The 24,446-nt window shown below is 40.7% G+C and overlaps 1 pseudogene across 1 annotated transcript in view; it reads right to left on the bottom strand.

Moving 5' to 3' along the window:
• The window catches only part of LOC144369128 (mitotic checkpoint serine/threonine-protein kinase BUB1-like), a 66,782-nt pseudogene extending 45,368 nt beyond the window's left edge, over positions 1–21,414 (bottom strand). Inside the window, exons 1-8 of the transcript XR_013428585.1 lie at positions 21,287–21,414; positions 17,145–18,016; positions 16,026–16,154; positions 4,616–4,848; positions 3,145–3,218; positions 1,768–1,896; positions 1,564–1,674; positions 712–808 (exon numbers count right to left, since the gene is read on the bottom strand). The product of XR_013428585.1 is annotated as a mitotic checkpoint serine/threonine-protein kinase BUB1-like (transcript). The remainder of the gene's footprint in view (positions 1–711; positions 809–1,563; positions 1,675–1,767; positions 1,897–3,144; positions 3,219–4,615; positions 4,849–16,025; positions 16,155–17,144; positions 18,017–21,286) is intronic.
• Positions 21,415–24,446: the final 3,032 nt, after the last annotated feature.

Raw genomic sequence — 24,446 nt, 5'->3', positions numbered from 1 at the left:
ATTTTTGTTAGTTTTTAAATTGTTACAATTTTTTTTATAGGAACAAAATAACAATTAGAAGCATGGCCAATAAAATACCTTGGATGCCTTGAAACACCTTAGCTCTTTTCCCAGTGCCTGGCTGAGATAGGGAACTTCTCTCTGCATGCTGGTCATGCTTTCTCCATTCTGCCTCGGTGTGAATTTCCTCCATACCAAGACACTTGTAATTCACCCAGATACCTCTTTTTCCATAGTTTAAACTATTAACCACTCTCTAGTATCATGTGCCTCTGCCTTAAAACATTCTCTCTGCAGCGTTACCCAGTGTAAGCTGCCTCCTTTCCCACTTATCAATCCTGCAAATGTAAACAGCACAGTACGGACAGCTGCACTGATTCCTCTACATTCTGAAACAATTTCAAACCAGAGAATCCTGTTCTTTGACAAATTCTAATGCTTTCCTTTTTCTACTGTGCTTTCACTTGGAGCTCTGCCCTCCTGGAACCCATGCACAGCACTGTGGCTCTGCAGAACACTGGCAACAAGCTCCCAGCTGTTGGTAGAAAGGCTTATCAGTGCAGAGCTGGGCCAGAACCAGACCACCCTGGCAGACAGTCCAAATTCCCTCCCTGCTGCCTCACCATCTTGAGTCCTGCAGGCACCTCCAGGCATCCTGTGGCAGTATGACATGTGTCCCCCCAGTGATATATTAACTTGATGTTTCTTTACCCATAATTTTCTTTGTTTCCATCTTCAAAAATAGGAAAAGCAGATGTCAAAGTGACAACTTTATTGACTCCCCAAGCCCCAGAAGAATTTGCATTTTCTGCAAGAGAATAAAAAATGTATTTCATGACTGTTCTAGGAAAAACATGACCCTTTACACTAAAACTTCAACTACAAATGAAGTGGGAGGTAGAGGGGAAAAGCTTATAGAAAAGAACTGGCATCAGTTTTTAAATACTAGGTGGTAAGGCAAATCACTTTGAAGTGGGATGAAGTGATTTAACTATAATCACTGGGCAGCCTCAGGTCCCAAATGACTGCCACACATCAAGAACACAGTTCATCATTCTCCTATGCCACTTCTATTATCACCTGACTCATTCAATAAAAGCTCTCAGTGGTTTTAGTTTTCATTTGCTTTAAGAAAAATCTCTTCTCCCAACTCCAAATGGATCCTACTGATCTTTATTACAATCTCTGGCTCCCAGCATGAATCCCCTGGCCCTAGGTAAGAGGGCTAGTTGCTGGCCTCCAACCACCATCTGGCCACTTTTCTACCAAGAAGGCCTCAAATCACTCCTGGACTACTCAGCTCTTCCTGATGTACCTCCCCATGGGGATTTTATCCTCCTTTAGATATCACTGTTATAGCAACCCAACCCACCTAACCCAACCCAACATAATGCAAACCCCAACTCTACCACACGCATGAAAACCTTGTCCAACTCTGCCACACTTCTATTTCATGCACTTTCTGTGATGACCAAGGCAAGGCCACATCTTAGGTAATCCCTGACAATGCCTGGGCTCCACCCACAGTACAATGCATCAATTAGCTTTCAAATAAATTATTACTTTGAAACTGGGCTTCAAATGCGTCTTCATTTTGGTCTAGAGATGGCCATTCATCTTTGTCATCAGAAACATCAGGAAGTGTAGGAGCCTGGAACATATTCATGATGAAACCTAAAAACCAGAAAGAATATCCATCAACAGATTGCAAAAAAGTTTAAATTTTTTATAGTTTAAGGTGCTACACATTCAAACAAAATGGTTTACCCAGTGCTTCCTTGGTGTGCACCGTGGGCGAGGGCTGGGCTCTGGAGGGTGTTGCCTGAACCATTCCCAGTGACGTGTTTGGAGTCGCATGGAAAGAACTTGCGCTGGCCACCTTGTGCGTTTCATACACTGGCAAAGGAACAGGACCAAGAGCAGGATCATCAGGTCATTTAAAACGTGTTAGAAGGCACACAACTGCTTCAATAACTTACTACAATTAGACCAGGTTACCGTGGTAACCGTAATTGTCAATAATCATCACTCCAGACCCACATACTTATCTTTGTAAGAATACATAAAGTAGGTGAGGCAAGAATCATAGTTTCACACAAAATAAAGCGAAGGCTCAAAGACACCGGGTGTTTGGCCTGAGATCAAACCAATTAGAGTTTTGTCACAGGTAGCATCCTGAGCTCCACCATGTCTCAAGTACTGTCTGCTTGTGGTCAGAGTGTAACCCCCACCCCCCCACTGTCAGTCCTAGACCACTTTCCATCCCACTCAGCTTGAGCCAGTGGTGTACAAGGCCCACACAGCCTGGGCCCTGCTTGCCCAGGTTTCAGTGTATTCCTCTTTGCCCTGCTCGCCCTGAAGCTCTGGCCTCTTTACTGTGCTTAGAACACCAGGGATAGTCCTGCCTGGGGGCTCTGCATCTGCAGTTCCTCTGCTTGAAAACTGGTTCTCCGAGGTGGCTGCATGAGTAGCTCCCTCCCTATTCCTCTATGCAGGCATTACCCTCACCAGCATCTTCCCTGTTCACCTTCTCTGAAATCTAACCCCTTACTTCAATATTAGCCTTTCATTCCTCGGGGGATTTTCATTGTTTTGTCAAGATTCCATCTCTAACGATGTAGAATGGTTGGTGCCCAGCATCCAGCAAGCAGGCACCAAGTCTCAGTTGAATAGAATGATTCTCCAGCTGTTTCAGAGGGCCCACCCTCATTAATAGTCAATGGAAAGAATGCCACAGCCACCTGCAGGGGGAAGGGAACACCCACACTGTCCCAAGTAATTTAATAAACTATGCACACACTTCCAGTGTGGTGCCAGACAGGAGAACAGTATTCGTAGTTAAACTTTGAATCACCTTTCTTACTCGACCCAACTAACATGACTCATTTTAGATTAATGTACTGAGAAAGTTAATAGAAAAACTTGCATAAATTAATCTTTCAAAGAACTCTGAACTGATAAGATATTTACAATTAATACCATTGTTTTCAATAGTCTGGGGCTGAAATAACCCCTGGATTCTAAGAAGAGGATTCCTAACGCTTAGGTTTAGTAAGGTCAGAAGGCTTCCTGTCCCATAGCCCCAGTACAGCCCAAGGAGTGTGCCCCAGCAGGCCAGGATGAAGAGACCCCCATGAAGCTCACCTTCTTTGGTCTCTGCTCCACTCTGTGGCTGGAATCCATGAGCACTCTGACTCATACATCTGGAAGAGAAAACCCTGAGACACACAAGAATCAACATGTCTTACAAGAGAGTTTCTCATTAACTCTCAAGAAATAATAGTAAAAGAAGCTGGTCAACAATCACAGCCTGTTGCTGAAACACAGATGAAGCTGCTTAGATCCATGGTGTAAATAAATGAAATGTTTTTTCTCTTCAGTTCTTTTTGAGGAAAACACTCTTACAGATAAAGGCCAGGCATGGAACACTAGTATGTCGTGTCACTTCTGTGTCTCGGCACCACAACAACCAGCCCTCCTTGTGGCAGGACAGGACAATGGCTTCCTAGTTCCAATGGGCTCATTTGCTGTACAGCATAAGGGGCTGACTGGGCACTGATGCCCAACAAGGTGGAGGCACCAATGTGCCTCAGCTGAGCGAATACCTTTCTGATGAGCCCACAGCCTCAGGCTAACATCCAGATTTTAAAACAATAGCTACCAACAAAGATAAGAAAGCTATGCAAACCACTTGCATTAAAGCTGTGGTTAGTACACTAGGGGCAGGGGCCTCACCTCATACTGCCCAGGATTCCCTTAAGGAATGTCATTAAAATGTGAAGTAAAAAGCACAAAGCACTTTTAATTAAACAATATCATATCAAATCACAAGTTGCAAGACAGTCACAGTGACTGAAGATAAAAACAAACAACAAGTGATGTGACATTAATTCTAATATCTGAAACCCAGAAAACTCTCAAAATTGGGGAAAAAAACTTTCACAATAGTGTGGACGTGGCTTGTGACATGGAGTCACAAACATGGATCCCATACTGCTCCGTGGGAGGACAAAAGGAGTACGAGGGCATGCCAGCCACTGCCTGGAGTAATGTCCCCTGCAGGCCTTGGCCACTGCCAGGAGGCAAAAGGCAATTCCAACTATAGGTGTTTATTCTTCAAATACAGAGCGACTTGCGTTTCAGGAAATTTTAATTTATAATTCAGAAGAAAAGTATGAAGACAAACAAATCTAAAATCTAGAAGAGGGATAGATCCCTCTAAAGAGGTATAAAATACACATGTTTGAAAGTTTTGGGCTCAATTTTTTTGATAATTTTTTTCAACAACATATTCATGTAAATCATTTTAGCTGGGTATGGTGGCACACACCTGTAAACCCAGCTACTCAAGAGGCTGAGCCAAGAGAAGCCCAAGTTTGAGGCCAGCCTCAGCAGCTTAGTACATACTCTCAGGAACAACAAAACCAAAAAAGAGATGAGGATGTTGCTCAGCGATAAAGCACCCTCAGGTTCAATTTCCAGTACTGCAAGAAAAACATTTTTTAATAGACATACCCCATCTCTTACATAATGCTCTTGATACTGCAGGTCATAAAAAAGAACCTGACAGATGCCATTTACACCACTCTCATCTCCAGGACTGGCTTTGACTTACCTGGACTCTGTCACTGGCTGGGCTGTCAAAGGAGTAGGAGGAGCTATGCTCTGGCACACTGCTGGGGACACCAAAGCAGGAGGAACAGCATCTGCCGCAGGAGGAACAACAGGAGGCACCTCTCTGGGCTTCTCGCTCAAGTTCTTTGGGGTTTGCTGATTGAGTGACGGAAGACATCGAGCACCAAGTTCCCACTGAGCACCTGTGCCTAGCCCCACACATGCTGAATCCACCTTTCATGCCAGACAAACAAAGGAACAAAAATAAACCACAAAGACCAGAATGTTATTATCAGGTATTAGAGCTTTCAAAGCATGTGACCCTTATCCTTCCAGGTGCTTTAAAACACCTGGAAATTTTCAACAGTGACCAAAAAAGACCACTCCAAAACATAACGAATGCTTTGTTGCTTCCAACCCCGGCTGTGAATGCCACTCACACTTCTAACCATTGGAAAATAACCAGCCTCTGCAGTCATATCAGTATTTAAGAAGTGTCTTGTTTCTCTTTATTAAACTGAGGGAAAAAAAAACAATAAATCAATGTTACCAAACGCTCACAATGGTGTTCTCTTAAACTACCCTTGATAGGCAGCGTCGTCTTCCTAAATAGGACATGTGTATATGAACTGCCTCAGAAATAGGGTTCATGTTGGGAAGAATTAGACTAAAGGTCTTTGTTTTTCTACTCACAAGTACATAGATTAGAACTAATGTTACCAACTTAAAAGACAGAAGGGTTAATTCCTTGCCCAAAAAGTATCCTTACAAATTGTTAGGAAAAACATCAAATGTCTAGAATATTGTTTTAAACAATAACACTACTTATCAAAGAATATAACTTAAAACGACCTACATCTTTTCCTTACCTACTAAATTAGTACAGATCAAAAATAATTGTACACCCCAACTGGAGGAGGAGCCCAGCCTCCCGCCTGCACGGTCGGCAGACCATGCGACCCGGAGAGGGGGCACAGCTGCCTGCCAGAGAGGTAGACAGACCACCCCAACTGGAGGAGCCGCCTGCCCATACGGTCACCTGACTGAGCTCTGGACAAACATAGGTCTCCCCAACACCCCCCACCTCATCAAACACCTTATGAGAAAAAATGATGAAACTCATCTTGGAAACTCCCACCAACCCTTAAAACTCAACAACCGGTGGGCGTGGCTACCAGTTTGGTTCTTCAGCGGATCAGGCACCTGGTTTACATCTCAGAGAATAAGAGTGGAGAGGCCACAGGTGGAAGTTCAAGTCCTCTCATACTGACTACCACCACCACCCTGAACCCAGAGACTCCAGCTAGGAATTGACAATGCCACCAACTGGAAGATATGAAAACAGAGTTCTGAGAGGCATTTTTTTTCTTTCTTTTTTTATCTTCTCTCTTTCTTTTCATCCATTCATCCAGTCTCCTCTACCCTTCCCCCTCTGGTCCTCGAAACCTCAACATATGTGAAACCAAGAATTGTGCATGAAAAAGGTCTTTAACAACTGAGTCACCAGAATAATGTAATATAGAGGAATTCCATATGCCCCACCTCTCTCCCCCCTTTTATTTCTTTTTTCTCTTATTTTCTTTTTCCCACCCTCTTTTTTCTCTTTCTATCCTTGTTATTTGTTTTTCTCCTTCTTACTCCCTCTATCCCAAAAGACACAACATAATCTATGGGACACAATGAAAGCAGTTCTAAGAGGAAAATTCATTGCTAGGAGTTCATTCCTTAAAAAAAGAAAAAAAAAACATATAAATGATCTCGCACTTCATCTCAAAACCCTAGAAAAAGAAGAGCAAAACAACAGCAAAAGTAGTAGAAGGCAAGAAATAATTAAAATCAGAGCTGAAATCAATGAAACTGAAACAAAAGAAACAATTGAAAAAATTGACAAAACTAAAAGTTGGTTCTTTGAAAAAATAAATCAGATCGACAGACCCTTAGCCATGCTAATGAAGAGAAGAAGAGAGAGAACTCAGATTACTAGCATACGGGATGAAAAAGGCAATATCACAACAGACACTACAGAAATACAGAAGATAATTAGAAATTACTTTTAATCCTTATACTCCAATAAAATAGAAGATAGTGAAGGCATCGATAAATTTCTTAAGTTATCTGATCTGCCCAGATTGAGTTCGGGGGATATACACAACTTAAACAGACCAATATCAATTGAGGAAGACAGGGATGCCCTCTCTCTCCACTTCTGTTCAAGAAGCCATCAAAAGACTACCAACTAAGAAAAGCCCAGAACCAGATGGATATACAGCAGAGTTTTACAAAACCTTTAAAGAAGAACTAATACCAATACTTTTCAAGCTATTTCAGGAAATAGAAAAAGAGGGAGAACTTCCAAATTCATTCTACGAGGCCAACATCGCCCTGATTCCTAAACCAGATAAAGACACTTCAAAGAAAGAAAACTACAGACCAATATCTCTAATGAACCTAGATGCAAAAATCCTCAATAAAATTATGGCAAATCGGATACAAAAACATATCAAAAAGATTGTGCATCATGATCAAGTAAGATTCATCCCTGGGATGCAAGGATGGTTCAATATATGGAAATCAATAAACGTTTTTCACCACATCAACAGACTTAAAGATAAAAACCATATGATCATCTTGATAGATGCAGAAAAAGCATTCAATAAAGTACAGCATCCCTTTATGTTCAAAACATTAGAAAAACTAGGGATAACAGGAACATACTTCAATATTATAAAAGCTATCTATGCTAAGCCTCAGGCTAGCATCATTCTGATGGAAGAAAAATTGAAGGCATTCTCTCTAAAATCTGGAACAAGACAGGGATGCCCTCTCTCACCACTTCTGTTCAACATAGTTCTCAAAATACTGGCCAGAGCAATTAGACAAAAGAAATTAAAGGCATAAAAATAGGAAAAGAAGAACTTAAATTATCACTATTTGCGGTTGACATGATTCTATACCTAGCAGACCCAAAAGGGTCTACAAAGAAACTACTAGAGTTAATAAATGAATTCAGCAAAGTGGCAGGATATAAAATAAACACACATAAATCAAAAGTATTCCTGTATATCAGCGACAAATCTTCTGAAATGGAAATGAGGACAACCACCCCATTCACAATATCCTCAAAAAAAATAAAATACTTGGGAATCAACCTAACAAAAGAGGTGAAAGATTTATACAATGAAAACTACAGAACCCTAAAGAGAGAAATAGAAGAAGATCTTAGAAGATGGAAAAATATACCCTGTTCATGAATAAGCAGAACTAACATCATCAAATTGGCAATATCACCAAAAGTTCTCTATAGGTTTAATGCAATGCCAATCAAAATCCCAACAGCATTTCTTGTAGAAATAGATAAAGCAATCATGAAATTCATATGGAAAAATAAAAGACCCAGAACAGCAAAAGCAATTCTAAGCAGGAAGAGTGAATCAGGCGGTATAGCAACACCAGACTTCAAACTATACTACAGAGCAATAGTAACAAAAACAGCATGGTACTGGTACCAAAACAGGCGGGTGGACCAATGGTACAGAATAGAGGACACAGAGACCAATCCACAAAATTACAACTATCTTATATTTGACAAAGGGGCTAAAAGCATGCAATGGAGGAAGAATAGCATCTTCAACAAATGCTGGGAAAACTGGAAATCCATATGCAACAAAATGAAACTGAATCCCTTTCTCTCGCCATGCACAAAAGTTAACTCAAAAGGGATCAAGGAGCTTGATATCAAATCAGAGACTCTGTATCTGATAGAAGAAAAAGTAAGCTCCAATCTACATATTCCCTAAAGACCTTAAAAGATCGCATTATAGGGATACTGCTACATCAATGTTCATAGCAGCACAATTCACAATAGCTAGGCTGTGGAACCAACCTAGATGTCCTTCAATAGATGAATGGATAAAAAAAAATGTGGCATTTATACACAATGGAGTATTACTCTGCACTAAAAAATGATAAAAGCATGGCATTTGCAGGGAAATGGATGGCATTAGAGCAGATTATGCTAAGTGAAGCTAGCCAATCCCTAAAAAACAAATGCCAAATGTCTTCTTTGATATAAGGAGAGCAACTAAGAACAGAGCAGGGAGGAAGAGCATGAGAAGATGATTAACATTAAACAGGGATGAGAGGTAGGAGGGAAAGGGACAGAGAAGGGAAATTGCATGGAAATGGAAGGAGACCCTCATTGTTATACAAAATTACATATAACAGGAAGTGAGGGGAAAGGGTAAAAAAAACAAGAGAGAGAAATGAATTACAGTAGATGGGGTAGAGAGAGAAGACGGGAGGGGAGGGGGGATAGTAGAGGATAGGAAAGGCAACAGAATACAACAGACACTAGTATGGCAATATGTAAAAAAGTAGATGTGTAACCAATGAGATTCTGCAATCTGTATACGGGGTAAAAATGGGAGTTCATAACCCACTTGAATCAAATGTATGAAATATGATATATCAAGAACTATGTAATGTTTTGAACAACTAATAAAAAAATAAAAATAAAAAATAAATAGAAGAACAGAAAAAAAAATAATTGTAATACAGGTTTACTTACATATTGTTTATATAAAATGCTTGGAATTAGAAATGTGTCAGGTTTCAAAATTTTTTCAGATTTTGGGAATATTTTCATTGACTAGTTAAGCATGCATCCCTTATTCAAAAATTTGCAATCTGAAATGCTCTCAGATCCACAACTTTCTGAGAATGGGACATGACACTAAAAAAGTTTCAGATTTGGGAGCTTTCCAGATTTCAGAGATGCTTGACCAATATTCAGTTCTGAAGAAAATATTTTAAAAAGAATAATCAGAGATTTTCTCTACCAGATAGCAAAATAGGAAAGCTATAGCATATATACAATATGGAAAGATCAAGAAGAGATATACTCTCACTCCTCTTCTCTATCCAGAATTCACCTAATCCTCCCATGCTCCCCCTCCCTACCCCACTATAAGTCAGCCTCCTCATTTGATTTTTTGGCAATTGGAGAAAGGGAGGGGGCAGGGGATTAGCAAGGGAGGTGGAATATAATGGACATCATTATCCAAAGTACATGTATGAAGACACGAATTGGGTGTCAACATACTTTATATATAAACAGATATGAAAAATTGTGGTATATATGTGTAATAAGAACTGTAATGCAAAAAAAGGTAAATAAAGGCATGAATTGGCGTGAACATACTCTATATACAAAGATAAGAAAAATTGTATCCTATATGTGTAATAAGAATTGTAATGCATTCCGCAGTCATGTATTTAAAAAAAAATCAATAAAAGAGTAAATAAATAAATAATATATATATAATGTATATATATATAATGTATAAAGAAGAGAGATAGTGACTAAAACAAATATTAGAAATGAATTTTATAATATAAAAACTTAGTATGTGATAAACATATTTTGAATAAAGGGGCCGAGCTGGTCAATAAATGATTTATGGACAACTGGCAATTCATTTTGGAAAGTACATCTTCATGCCACCTCTACATAGGAAAATCCTATAAAGGGACCTGGAGGACCAGACCCTTAGGGTACTGAGTATGATGGAGGGACAGAGCTGTGCATCACATTTCTTTTGTTACAACACGCTTCCCAAGAACAAAAGGGATTACATGTAAAACCGAGAGTCAGAATGATCCAGGACTTTCCAATACCAATGGTAGAAGCCAAAAGGCAACGGGCAATGCCTTTGAAAACTCTAAGGGAGGCTGAGGCAAGAGGATTGCCAGGTCAAAGCCAGCCTGGACAACTTAACAGACTCTGTTCCAAGATCAAAAGCAAACCAACAGAAAATGCACTGAGAGTATAGCTCAGTGGTAAAGTAACCCTGGGTTCAATCTCTAGTACTGCATAAAATCCAAAATGACTTGAGGGAAAATGATTTCCTTCCTAGAACAGTTCTAGTCAAATCATCAACCAGTGTGAGGGTAGAACAAAGACACCATTAGACAAGCAAGAGATCTCAAAAACTTAACCCCTCATACATGCTTTTTAAAAAAGTTATGAGAGATTGTGTACCTTTAAAATGGGGACCTTAAGGAAAAGCAATGGCATGTGAATCAGGGATATACCACCAGAGAGAAGCAGGAAGAACCACTCCTCAGAGGCTCTGGAAGACATCTGGTCAAGAAAAGGGAATGGGAGTGCATCTGATGTATTGGATGTGATTGATGAATATTTTAAGTTTCTTCAGAATTTGGGGATAGATGACTGATAAGAAGCAAGAAAATACATAAAAACAAGACAATGAGACAATTATTTTAACAATTGCTTATATCTATCAAGGGAAAACACAAGTTATATAAAAATTGAAATAAACATTAAAAATGAAAAAAACCCAATAGAAAAATAGACAAATCCATCAAAGTCAATTTATTTGATTGGTACCAGGGATTGAACCCATGGGTGCTTAACCACTGAGTCATACCCCCGGCCCCTTTTATTTTGAGACAGAGTCTCCCTAAGTTGCTGAGGTCAGCCTTGAACTTGTGAGCCTCCTGTCTCTGTCTCTGGAATCACTGGGATTTTAGATGTGTACCACCACACCTGGTTTTATGGTCAATTTAAAGAAAAAAGAAGACAAAAAGCCACTAAATCAATTAAAAATGTCCAGTACCACTTGTAATTAAAGAAACAGGTGGTTGAAAATACTTAGGATAACTAACATTATCAAAGTATATGTGAGAAACAAGTAATTTTATATACTATTGATATGAGGTAAAATGAAATTTTTTAGAGGACAGTATTTTAGGTGCACAAACTTCAAAGGCAACAGTTGTACTTCCATCATTTCTAGAGAAACAATCTTGTATCATGTTTGTAACAGTCTCTGTATGATGTTGGTACCTGCCCTGCTGTAAGTATGACAGAAGACCATGCTGCAGCGGGTAAACTGGGTCTCTGTGCAGTGATATTGAAAGATATGTTTGTAGAAAAAGCAGAAAATAAGTCTTATTTATATGGAAAATTCAACTGTGTTCATTTTTATGTGTGTTCATGCACAGCATATATCTGGAAAAAAGATAAATTTCAGCAATTAGCACTGAATAAGAACATTCGTGGATATTCATGTATGTTTGAGTCTTCCCCCGACCCGTGTGGGCAGCTGAAATTAAGGTCACTTGTGTGAATTTCCAGGGACATCAAATAAAACACAGACACACGCTTTACCTTTAAGCAAGCTTCAGGACACGGCTTTTCTGCTCTCGGCCTCAGGCTCCCCAAATGGGGGAGCAAGAGAAAGTCACGAGAGGCTGGCGAGAGAGAGCAAGCACATTCGGAAGCGGGCTTTTATTGGGGGACCTTATTCTTAGAAAGTTCCATCCAAAAAAGGCCAGAAGGGGCAGGGTTACAAGGGATAGATGAGTGTAATTCAACCCAAGGGGCCATGGAGCAACACACCTACATCTGAAGGCATGCCCTCAACTTCCTGGACCGGGGCAATGTCCAGGTCACTATAAGATGTAGTGACTGGTCAAAGCCTCTCGGCTCCAGGATGGAAGGTGCAAATCATTCAGAGTGGCTCCCCATAATTGGGTATACATACTTATATCTAGTGAATGTTCTGGCATAGATTTTGCATAATATATATATATATGTATATATATATATATATATATATATATATATATATATATTACACACACACACCTTTCATTCAATATTAAAAAAAAAATCATTGCAGTCATGAATTTTCTATCATTTTAAAAACATGCATTTAAATAAGCTTTACCTTTAAAGTATCCTATGTCATAGACATATACAATGTGGAAGATAAGCAAATGTAATATAGCTTAAATTATTCCCAATCTCTCCCATTCATAAATAATTTCAAGAAAATATGTGGCTGTAATATTCATCCCTATTTCTTCTTCCCACACAAGACAATGGCAAACAGAAATATGTCTAGATGACACATTATTGGAAGTCTATAGTCATTGTATGAAAGCCAGAAAAAGGACGCTAAGTGCTAATGTGTGAATATATAAGCATGGTCACACACATACATGAAACCTCAGCCCTCTATTCTCTACATTCCTTTGTTCATTCTTCATTTGAATGTCTTTCTGAATCACACAATTTTAAATTTTGGAAAGTTACTAGCTAGAATTAACTCTAAAACAGGGCCTAGAGAGCCAACAATCCCCACCGCTGGGCACAGGACGCCCAGGTCAGAGCATGTCTGTACCTAAGGCTTTTCCTGGACACTCGGCAGGTCCTCCTGGGACAGCTCCACCACTTGATGCAAATTCTTATGAAGCTCATCCATTTTCTGCTTTAATAGCTGCTCTTCAAAAGCATTTGCTTCTTTCTTTTTCATATAATGTCTGTCTTCATTTACTTAAGGAAAAAAAAAAGGTTTATATGCAAAGCTTAAATTCAGTTCATCAGAGGAATACATAACAAATGGATAAAGTCCAATTTTAAGATGGCAAGTCCTATTTTAAGATGGCAACATTTTTTAGTTTTTTCCATATTTACAATCTTTATATGCCCTTAGCACAGTAACTATTAAATTCAGAGTATAAGTTACAAAAATTTATGAAGATCAAGTCTACCTGGTAATAGCACACAGTATCATATTAAATGCTTCTCATAAAACAATTGGGGTTGTGCTAATCATTTGAAAATAATTGATCATTTCAGTTTTTAAAAAAGATACGATTCTCTAGGAAGTAAAAGTAAAAGAGTTGGGGCATCAAGCATACTGTCAGTCACACAGCTCAAAACTGGCTCATGAGACAAAGTAGACTCTGGCTGGACACTTTCAGGCTGTGGTATGTGAATGAAAAAATTATCCAGGCATAATTCAAAATGGATCTCCAAGAATACTGACTTTTTGTTGTTGACCAAATATGAAAACGGGCTGGCCTGGCGTCAGTTTTGTTCTCCTCCTTCTCCTTTGCCTCCTGCCAGGAACTCGGTTTGCTCCTAGGTTCCGGGTGACGGTGACAACTCTGATCAGCACTGGCCCACGATGATCACATTTGGTGGACTTGCCTTCATGCCCTCCTTTGCTATTCGATGTGAAATCACTCTAAGCCTCAAGGCATGGGAGTATTAGACTCCAGTAGGGAGAATACGTCAATGAGTGGTATGGGTCTCCAGCGGCCAGTCTTAAGGAATACCAAGTTTCTAGAAGCACTGGGCGCACTTCCTGGCTGCCATGTGGAATGCCAGCCATCCATCGGGCTGACCCAGGCAGTGTCTTCCTCATCCCTGGCCCAGGGGATATTTTTAGGCCCAGGGGGATATTCTTGGCCAGCAGAGGGCTCACAGGGACATGGGGTCCTTCCAGCTCATGGCTCTGCCCCCGCCCCAAGCCTGAGACAACAGAGCCACATTCCCAGCCTGACATTAATATCTTGAATAGGGAACCCTCCTCCCTTTAACTTACGTTTTTCTATTTAAGGTGGGCTTCTTGTATGGAGCATCTAAGTGGGTCTCTCACTGTAAACTCTTACATTCCCCTAATAATGTATTACATGTTAGGTATATTTTTATATGCCTATTGGTTTCTCATGTTTTCTTTTTGAAGGGCTTGTTCAAGTTTTTGCTCATTTAAAAAACTGAGTTATCTTTTTCTACATTTCACTGTCAATGATAGAAATTTAGGTTTTTCTTGTTCTTTATAAATTTGAGGAAGTTCCCACCTGTTCCTAGTTTGTAGGGAATTTCTTAAAACTCGTGAATGGGCACTGGAATTTGTCAATGTTTTTTCTTTGTTTATTGAGATGTTCACATGATTTTTTCTTGTCTACTAATATGATGAAATAACATTACAATTTCGCATATCCAATGCTGGATGCATTTCTTTTCTTTTTTTTTTTTTTTTTTTTTTGTACCAGGGATTGAACTCAACCACTGAGCTACATCCCCAGCCCTATTTTTTTTTTTTAATTTAGAGACAGGGTGTGTACATCTGAACATGGGGAGAAATTCCAGCTGGTCGTGACCTACTGTCCTTTCTATAAATTGCTAGATCCAACTTGAGAATGTTGTTTAGGATTTTAGTTTCTATATTCATGAATGATACTGGTCTTGTAATGTCATCATTTGGTGTCATGTTTTTCCTAGATTTAGGAAATATGTTAGGGAATGTTTTCTCCTTTTCTATTCTTTGGAAGAGAGTGCATAAAATGGGTATTATTTCTTCCTTAAATGTTTGCGGGAAGTCACTAGAGTGAAGCCATAAGGACTTGGAGTTTTCATTGTAGGAAGTTTTTTAATTGAAGTTATAATTTCTTTAAAAGAGAAATTCAAATTTTCTATTTCTTCTTATGTCAGTTTCAGTAAATTATGGTTTTTTATAAAATTATCTATTTCATCAATGTTGTCAGATTTACTGGCATACAATTCCTTATAATATCCCTTATTGTCCTCAGTGTCTGCAGGATCAGTAATGATATTTCTATTTCAATAGGAGATATTGATAATTTATTTTCTTTTCTTTTTTTTTTTTTTTTTTTTTTTTTTTGTACCAGGGATTGAACTCAACCACTGAGCTACATCCCCAGCCCTATTTTTTTTTTTTTTTAATTTAGAGACAGGGTCTCACTGTGTTGTTTAGCACCTCACTGTTGCTGAGGCTGGCTTTGAACTTGCGATTCTCCTATCTCAGCTTCCAGAGCTGCTGGGATTACAGGTGTGCATTTGCCACCTCGCCCAGCTTTCTTTCACTCTTTTTAAAGTATCTTGGTCAGTCTTTCTGGGCATCTTTCAATTTTATTAATCTCTTCAAAGAATCAACCTTCATCTCCATTGATTTTCTCTTCTGTCCACCTGTTTTCTATTTCATTAATTTATACTCTTTGTTATTTCCTCTTTTCTACATTCTTAGGTTTAATTCACTCTTCAATTTCTAGTCTCTTAAGTTCCCAGCTTAGATCACTGATTTTAAACCTTCCCTCTTTCTAGTATATGCAATTAAAGCTACGGATTTCTACCTAAGCACCACTTAAGCTACATCTCATGAAAGATACATTATTTTTTTAGAAGTCATTCAGACTATCATTTGGTATTAGGTAAAAAATGGTCTTTTAGGAATCAGGGAAGAGCTGAGCAGAAAAGGATTCCAGAGATGGCGATGCTCCATATCTTGCCTGGGGAGCTGGATATACATTGCATTTTCAAAAATGCAATGCTCTATACTTAGACCTGAACTGTACACAACACTAGAAGACAGGTACGAGTCCCTCTCATAAGTGAAGAAATCTAAGGCCCAGATGGGTTAACTGTGTGTGTACCAACATCACACACTGAAGAGCCAGGGTTAACCCACTGCGGTACCACACACTCACACACACAGTGCACTCCACATTTAATGTGTGGTACCACACAAGGGCTTCTCCATCATCCTGTGTGAGATGGTTCAACTCAGTAAGCTTACCTTACTGCCATCAAACAGACAGAGGCAAACATGTCTGCTGAGCACCTGGATGCTCGTTCCTGGGAGAGGAATCATCTTACAGCTCCACAGGGTGAGGATCAAGGAAACACGACTTGGCCTTGACTTAATCTGAAAGAAAAACATAAAAACCTATTAATAGTGGTACAAATCCATTTCCAAAGCATCATTTGTAAAATACAGCCTAAGAAGATATACATAGAATACAAAAAGGAAAACTTTTACATGGATATACATACACAGAGTTTCAATAGTCTGTTCAAAATCAAACCCAGTTATTTCAGGTAAATTTTGCATAAAGTTATATTTGAAATATTTGCATTTTTTTCTTAACTACTTAAAAACTTCAATGAAAGACTACTAGTACTAGCAGGTAAAATATATGACCTGACCCTCGAATCACTGTATTCTAGTCTCCAGGTCCATTCCCATACGATGTGTGGAATTGAAGACAGTTACCCTAGCATGACAACCAAGATACCTGGCATTAATGTCACCCAGCTACCTCCTCTTTGGCTCTTAGATGCTTTGACATAGAATGTCATGTTTGGTCTGACTGTTCAAATCTATTTCACAGATAAAGGTCAGATTGTGAATACATAAACTGGCATTCTGTATTTTTATTTTTAAAGAACAGCTTCAATCAGCTAAACTTTACATTCTGCTTTATGATCACAAGCCTTTTCATTTAAATAATTTATATTGTTGCAAAAGATAAGATAATATCAATAATCTGTCATCTTTTTATTTAAGTAATGAGAGCTGGGTTTTTAGTTCCCGGGCACAAGTTCACGGCATTAACTGTGATCTGCTCAAGCACTGGTGCACCAAGCAGCCCCTCTGCCCAATCGCAATACAGCACCTCCTACTAAGGTGCCAGTTGATGCTCAGGGTGAGAGGATTAGGGGCACCAAGTTCTGCACCCCCCTTCCTACCACCCCGGCCAACACTGAGGGGTAAAGTCAAGGTAAATGGGAAGAGAGTGACATACTCTAATGCAGTTTATATCTGTTACAGGCACATATAAAGTAGAATTAAAGATCAAGAGCATATTCTACTTCAAATACTGGCATAGCAAGAATCTTTTTTTCTTGGTGGTACCCAAAAAGTGTGATCATGAGGTTCTGCCGACTTTTTCATTCCCACTCAACTAAGATCATGTCACTTCCACTCTTCCTGACGGAGCTGGCAGCTTCCCACTGCAAGAGATCTGAGATGAGCAGCTCGCAGAGAGCAAAGTCTGCTTAGTTCTTGGTCTCAGAGGTCTTAGTCCATGGTCGCTTGGCTCCACTGTTTTGGGGCCAGTGGCAAGGCAGGGAATCAGAGCGGGGAGCACATGGTGGCGTGATGTGTCACCTCGCAGCAGCCAGGAAGCAGATGGGAGAGAGGCAGGGGCTGGGGTCCTACAATCCCTTCATGGGTGTGGCTCAGCCACGTAACTTCCCCTCACTAGGCCCCAGCTCCAGGTCCTACCGCTTCCCAATAGCCCCCAGGCTGGCAGCAAGCCTTGACCCATGGGCCGTGGGGCACCTATCCAAAGCACAGTGCTGGCCAACACTGACTGCGTTCTCATACTCTGCCAGGCACTGCCAAAGCCTTCATAAATTCTCACAACCGCTCGATGTTAGGAGGACTGTCATCCCTGTTCCCAGATGAAGACACTGAGGTAAAGCATGATGAACAGGGAGACTCAGTATTACATCCTTTGTGGCCATGGGAGAAGGGCACAACCGCTAAGAGAAACCAGAGTCAGGGGACCAAGTCTAGGTGCTGCCTTGGCTATGTGAACACCACTGCTTTAAAGCCACATGTCACTCATGTGCTGGCCCCAGGACAACGGCAGCCAGGCTGCAGCATCTCTGTTGTCGCTGTACTCGCAGTGCCTGTTTTCGCGTCCCACATCAGATCTCTGAAGGCCAGCTGTGATGCCGTGAGGTCAGGTTGCAGAAAGTAACTTGCTCGAAACTGATTCCCTGAAAAAACAGCTTTCCTTTATTTTCTTATAAAAAGAAGAATGAAATTCAAAACCAAAAGTCTAAGACATTATGCTACAAATTTAGGAAACAGATATTTCCAAAATGCCAAGGGGCTTACTAGCAACTTGCTTTCCAAGACAGATGAACCAAGATAGAATCATGCTCAAAATTTTAAGATAAAAACTGATAAAAGACTACTTTAAGATAGTTTTAAGGAAGATCTTAAAGAGTTTAGACCAACAACATGCTTCACAGTGAAGATGATTTATTCAAATATTTCTATAAAATGCAGAAATGTGTAACATTTTTTTATATATTTTAGAAAAAATACATAACCATTAGTTTTGCTTCTTTTTTAAATTTTTTTAGTTGTTGATGTAACTTTATTTTTATTTATATGTGGGGCTGAGGATCGAACCTGGTACCTCACACATGCTAGGCAAGTGCTCTGCCATTTAAGCCCAAGCCCCAGTCCCAGCCCTGCTTCTTTCTTCACATATATGTTTTTAGTTGTAGAGGCACAAAATACCTTCATTTTATTTATTTACTCTTCCGTGGTGCTGAGGATGGACCCGGTGCCTCACATGTGCTAGGCAAGCGCTCTACATTGAGCCCGGCCCCAGAACCTAGTTTTACTTCTTAACACAAAAGTGCAGGAATCCATCCACAAAATGCACGAGGACCTTTTCAACACTTAAGCCAGCGAGGGGGTAGGTCTCGTATTTGGGAACTTATAGTGGCACTTCTGCTATTAAGACCACCCAATGCAAGTGAACTCCCCCTCCACTCTGCCAAAAGGTCCTGCGCAGCACCGGAGATGGGTATGACCTGTCAGGAATGAAGCAGCCTACCTGTCCCCACCTCTATCCTGCTTTGGTGAAGAATTTTCTACCAAAAGTCTTTGATGTGTTCCAATATAAATAAAGCAAGCGCGGGCTCCATTCTTTGTTAGGAGCTAGACCCATCTGGTCAGCTTTGCCCTTTGATGCCCCTGCTCTGAAACTGCTTTCCTGTGTTCTGAGGTCATCTCGTGGTACTTTTTTTAACTATTACTTCCCAGCCAGCCCATCCCTCCGAAGGGAAGCCATTCCCTTGCCCACGCAGGATATGGGAGATACATAAGCATTTTTATACTTCTCTTCCATAGTTTATCATGAAGAATATTTATTATAAAATCACTTTTTTGTTTAAGAAATCATTTAAGTCCCTGCCCTGTGCCATGGGCTGTGCTAGGAGCTGCAAATGGAGCCGAGAATCCTTGTTGACCACAGCTGAGTGAGGGAAACAGAGAAGTAGGCACATGAGACTAGTGCATGTGCTCACAGGGTGGGAGGGAAGCCGCGCTGCCAGAGCGGGCATCGCTGCCAAGGTAGAAGGGACCCTGAGACTACAGGATGGGAAGGAGCAGGAAGAACCTTCCCAGCAGAAGTAACCTTGAAGCAGCCCTTCCACCCGCAGTTAATGGCTCAGGCACACAGGAGCCAGCCTGCACCTCATGACTCCCCTTCAAAATGAGCTTCTAGACAAAAGTTGCCAAGTACCGGGAAATCCAGGGTGAACAGGAATCAGAAAGCCCACGGAACGCTCCAGGAGAGCCCTTGCTGTGAAGAGGAGCAGAGGAAGGGAGGCTTCCTCGCTGGGACGGGATGGGCTGGTGGCACGATGCTGGGATGGGACGGTGGCACTGTGGTGCGCTGCCCACAGTGGTGGCAGGGGAAGGCAGGATAGGCAGGCTAGAGAGCAGGAAAGGGCTGGCAATTAAAAAGAATAGGGAAGGGCTGAGCCCACAACACAGGTAAAAAGATGGTCCTCTCATAGAACTGGAGTCATTGCTTATGGTCACAAGAGGGACAAGGAAAGGACGTGCTCCAAAGAGAAGTGAGACTCGGCATTTTCCTCAACTTGTTTTAGCTACCAGAGAAAAATTAGCCTCCAAGCATGGCTGCAGAGGCCGAGCGCCACCGTACCTTCCTCCAGCAGCTGGGAGAGTGTGGAAGGCCTGAAGCCTGCGGGGATAGCCCCCATGCTGGTTAACACACCCACGGTGTTCATCTGCCGAGGAGAGGACAAACAAAAGTGGTCTGCTCGCTTCCATCCATGGTTCCTCACCTCCCCACTGTGTCCCTTCAGCACCACAGCAAGCCCAACCCAACGGGAAAACACCACGTGCACGTGTCGGGAAAGTGCTGCAACGTGACCCAATTCCTGAGAGGACGTGGCCATCACTGGATCTGCACTCTCACAAGGACTTGGGGCCCACATAGTGCTGGGCGCAAAGCTTTGTGTTTCTAGATCACTGCTTCAAGTACATTCTGACTGTAATGCTCCTGCTCCACCCCCACCCCAACTGCACTGCCTTTCAGCAGATGATACCACTAGCATCTCCTTGGGAGTTAGAAGAGCAGTAGAAGGTCAGGAAGATGCTAACTGAACCGTTCATGGTGATTACTCACGGGGTGGAGAATTTTCATTTTGTCGTGTCATTTTTTTTAAATGACAGTATTACAGATAGTGTCTTACCTTTCTGGGTTTTTCAGACTTTTCAAATAATAACTAAAATCTAATGCCAGCCTTTGCCAAAATGATAAATAATCTGGATAGGATCAATGAGAAAGATTCCGAGCTCTGAAATCACACCATGAATGAGATGATCTACTCTTCTTGTACAGAAGCCCTAATGAGAAATGCTGGTTGCAGCTCAGGCTTGCTAAGGCAGAAAGAGAAGCCTTCTGCCCTGCACCTTCCACACCTGAGCCTGGGTAGATCTAGGCAGTCTAGAAGAGTCTCCATCCTGGTTTGAATCTGAACTCAACCAGAACTAAAGGTAATAGAACACTTAGGACATCCCAAATGTCTTCATTGCCAAAAATATTATAAGACATCAAATATAAAGTATTATTAATAAGACAGCAGATACCAACCTCTGAGATAGCTTTTTGAACAGCACTGCGGCGAGTATCAGTTCTGGGGAAATGAAAGAGCAGGTAAGTGCAGGCGCAGCCTCTGCCCCTCACCACACGAATCAGAGAACAAGTACAAACACTCAGTAGATTCTGAAGACCAAACAATCTCTAGGCGAGGCCAAGCTAGAACTAAATGCACTAAAAATAATTGCAGAACTAAAGTAGCCATGACCTTTAGGTCAACAATAATATGAAAAGCTCTCTGGGTATAAGTTGACTCCATTTCAAGAAAATCTTGCATTATTTTAATAGTAAAAATAAATAAAAAGTCGGCAGAAGCTGCTCGCTCTCCCGCGCTCTGTACCTCTGATTAGCTTCGGATTCACCCTCCGTCCCCCCGGTGTCCTCCTCACTGCCCTCTTCACTTGTCGCCTGCTCCTCTTCTTTGTCACAGGGCTGGAAAAGTGTTGAAACAGGAAGTGCTTTCCAACTAACACAAAAATCAACCAATAAAAATGCTACGACTTTCAGAAACTTTCAGGCACAGAGGGGAATTTATATGTGACAGGGAAAAAATTTCAACCCATGACTGATAACTTCACTATGTGAAACAATGACAAAGACTAAAGTAAACAGCAAATTCACCAAAATAAATCCCAGGTAGAATTTATTCAAATGAAAAAAATTAAAAGAATTACCTTTGATAGGAGAAAATAAAGGTGGAGTAAAGCCCTTTGCAGTTACGATACCAAAATTTAAAAAATCATAAATGGAAATGCTAGCAGATTTCACTAATAAAAAATACACGCAGCTGAAGGTCAATAAAGAAACCATTAACACCAAGTTCTAAGGGTTAATTTCATAAAAAGCTCTTATAAATCAAGAAAAAGATTTTTTAAAAAAATTCATTTGAAAAATGGTCAAAGAAACTGAACTGGTTATCCACAAAGAAGAAGCGCAAATGGTCGTAAATCAAATGAAAGGATGCTCGGCCTCATTGGGAGTATCACAAGTACAAATAAAAACTATGAGGCTGTTTTGTTGACCACATTGGCAAAGGCTAAGACAGACTGGTACTGGCCAGCCTCGGCAGATGCATGGGGAAATAAGCCCTCTTGACATAGGAGGCCATAATTTTGCCAAGACAAAATTGGCAAAATAAATCAAGATATAAAGGTGTAAACCCTTTGAAGCACTGACAAGCATGTAGGATTTCATCCAAGAACAACAACCAAGAGTCTACAAAGAGGTACATTCAGACTGATCCAAACAGGCTGCAGGTGGCCACCCTCCACCTCTTCCTCTCTAGCAGAACCACTGACTCATCGGGCCTGCTGAGACTCCATCTGGCCAGCCAGCCTCCCTTGCAGCTAGGTGTGGCCTGGGGACTAAATATGCTGGTCGTCGAGACGTGGCTGAAGTTTTCTAACTTCCAGAAAACTTTTTACCTCCTTAGATAGCAGCTCATATTTCTTGATTCTTTCCTCTTTTTCCTTTTGCTGCTCAGAATCATTAAAGGATTTGGCCACTGACTTAACTAAAGAGGTAACCCAGGAAGAGCTGCCTCACTTGGAGCTATGGAGTTGCAGGTGGGGCCTGAACCAGCACCAGAAAGCCATCTCCACACTCCTTCCATGTGTGGGAGAAGACGCAGCTACCTCAGGTGAGCTGCTTTGGGGAGATTTTTTGGTAACTCATAGAAGCTAATTTTAGGTTCTTTGTGGCATAATTGATGGTGATTATAGGTTGCAAACACCCTGAATAAATGTCACCACGAGCTGGAATGCTTGCTGCCTTCCAAAGGACCACCTAGACCTGTCCTGCATGGTGCATAGCCCTTCGCCACCCGTGGCTACTGAGCTCTTCACATTAGCACAGGTTGAGATGTGCTGTCCACGTAAACACACACTGGATTTTGAACCTAATATAAAACAAGTAACTCAATGTCCAAATATAGATCATGTGTTGAAACGATATTTTTGATATATTAGACAATATAAAATATTAAAAATAATTCCCCCTATTTGTTTACTTCTTAATGAGTGTAATGAAAATATATATTTGTGTCTTTTGCTGGCAAAGAATTCCTAAAACTCTTGGAATCTCCTGAATTCTTATCCATAAGAAGTTTTCTTATTCCTAAGAAGTTCAACCATTCTAGTGTGCAGGCTAGTGAGGTGCCTCTAGAGGACCCCTAGACAGCTTCAGGAAGGGATTAGAGGTTGGAACCTTCAGCTCTTCCTTCCAAACTTTAGGGAGGATGGAGGAGCTAGAGATTAAATTCATCACCAATGGTCAGTGATTTAGTTAATGAGAATAAACAAACTTCCATAGAAACCCCCGGGAGGCTGAGGCTTCGGTATCTTCCAGGTGGGTGAATACACAAAGGCTTTGGGGAACAGCACGCTTAGGTCCTGCATGCCCCACCTCAACATCTTGCCCTGTGCGTCTTCTTCACTGGTGTTCCTGAGTTGCATCCTTTATAATAAACTGGTACATCCAAGTATAGTTGTCCCGCAGTATCCTCAGGGGATTGGTCCCAGGAATCCCCATGGATACTAAACCTAAGGATGCTCTAGTCACTTATATAAAATGATACAGTATTTGCATATGACCTGTATACATCTTCCCACATACCTTAAATCATATACAAAATACTTATGATCTCTAACACAATGTAAATGCCAAATAAATGATTATTGTATTGTATAGTTTAGAAAATAATGACAAGAAAAAGAAATGTACATGTTCAATATAGACGCAACTGTTTTAAGATATTTTTGCTCTGTATCCTCAGATACAGAGGACAGACAGGAAAGTGTTCTCCCAAGTTCTGTGAGTCACCCTAGGGAATCATGAGACCCCTGCAGAAGGAGATGAGACTTCTGAATTTTTGGCCAATCAGTCAGAAGTACAAGTGGCTGCTGGGACATGTGACTGGCATCTGAACATAGGGCAGTCTAGTGGAACTGTGCCCTTACTGTGTGACACCTGTGCTAAATCCAGGAGTTAAGGCCAGAATCCAACTGAGTTGCTGGACACTGGCTGGTGCTATGGAGCTGATATGGAAAATGACACCCGTGGTGTCAGAGAATAACCCCGCCCCTCCGTCAGGAACTCAATTACAAGAAGAATTTCTCCTTTCTTAACGCAAAACAAAGTACAAATTTAAAAATAAAAATAAAGCTCACTAGTCATGAGTAGCATTTCATTACTAATGCTTTAAAATATACACTGAAAAAAGGAAATATTTCCTTAATTCAATATTTATCCTAACTTTTATCAAATGCTTCCCTACTGCCATACCCCAATACCTTTGTGACTATAAATGAATCATTCCTTTGGGTTGCTCAACACACATTCAAATTCTACATGCAAATGGGGACCATTTCCACAAGCATTTATGAGGACCCGTACTTATTCTAGCAATTTGATTATTGCAGAAAATATTTTTGAATTTGTAAGTCTCTCTTTGGAAAATTTCTTCCAGGAGTATCATATAAATCCCTGAAGAAAAATGATTC

This window comes from Ictidomys tridecemlineatus, chromosome 12 (genome assembly GCF_052094955.1).
Source record: "Ictidomys tridecemlineatus isolate mIctTri1 chromosome 12, mIctTri1.hap1, whole genome shotgun sequence".
Lineage (NCBI taxonomy): Eukaryota > Metazoa > Chordata > Mammalia > Rodentia > Sciuridae > Ictidomys > Ictidomys tridecemlineatus.
Note: the sequence above shows the minus strand (reverse complement) of the source record. Positions and strands in the feature narration are given on the sequence as shown.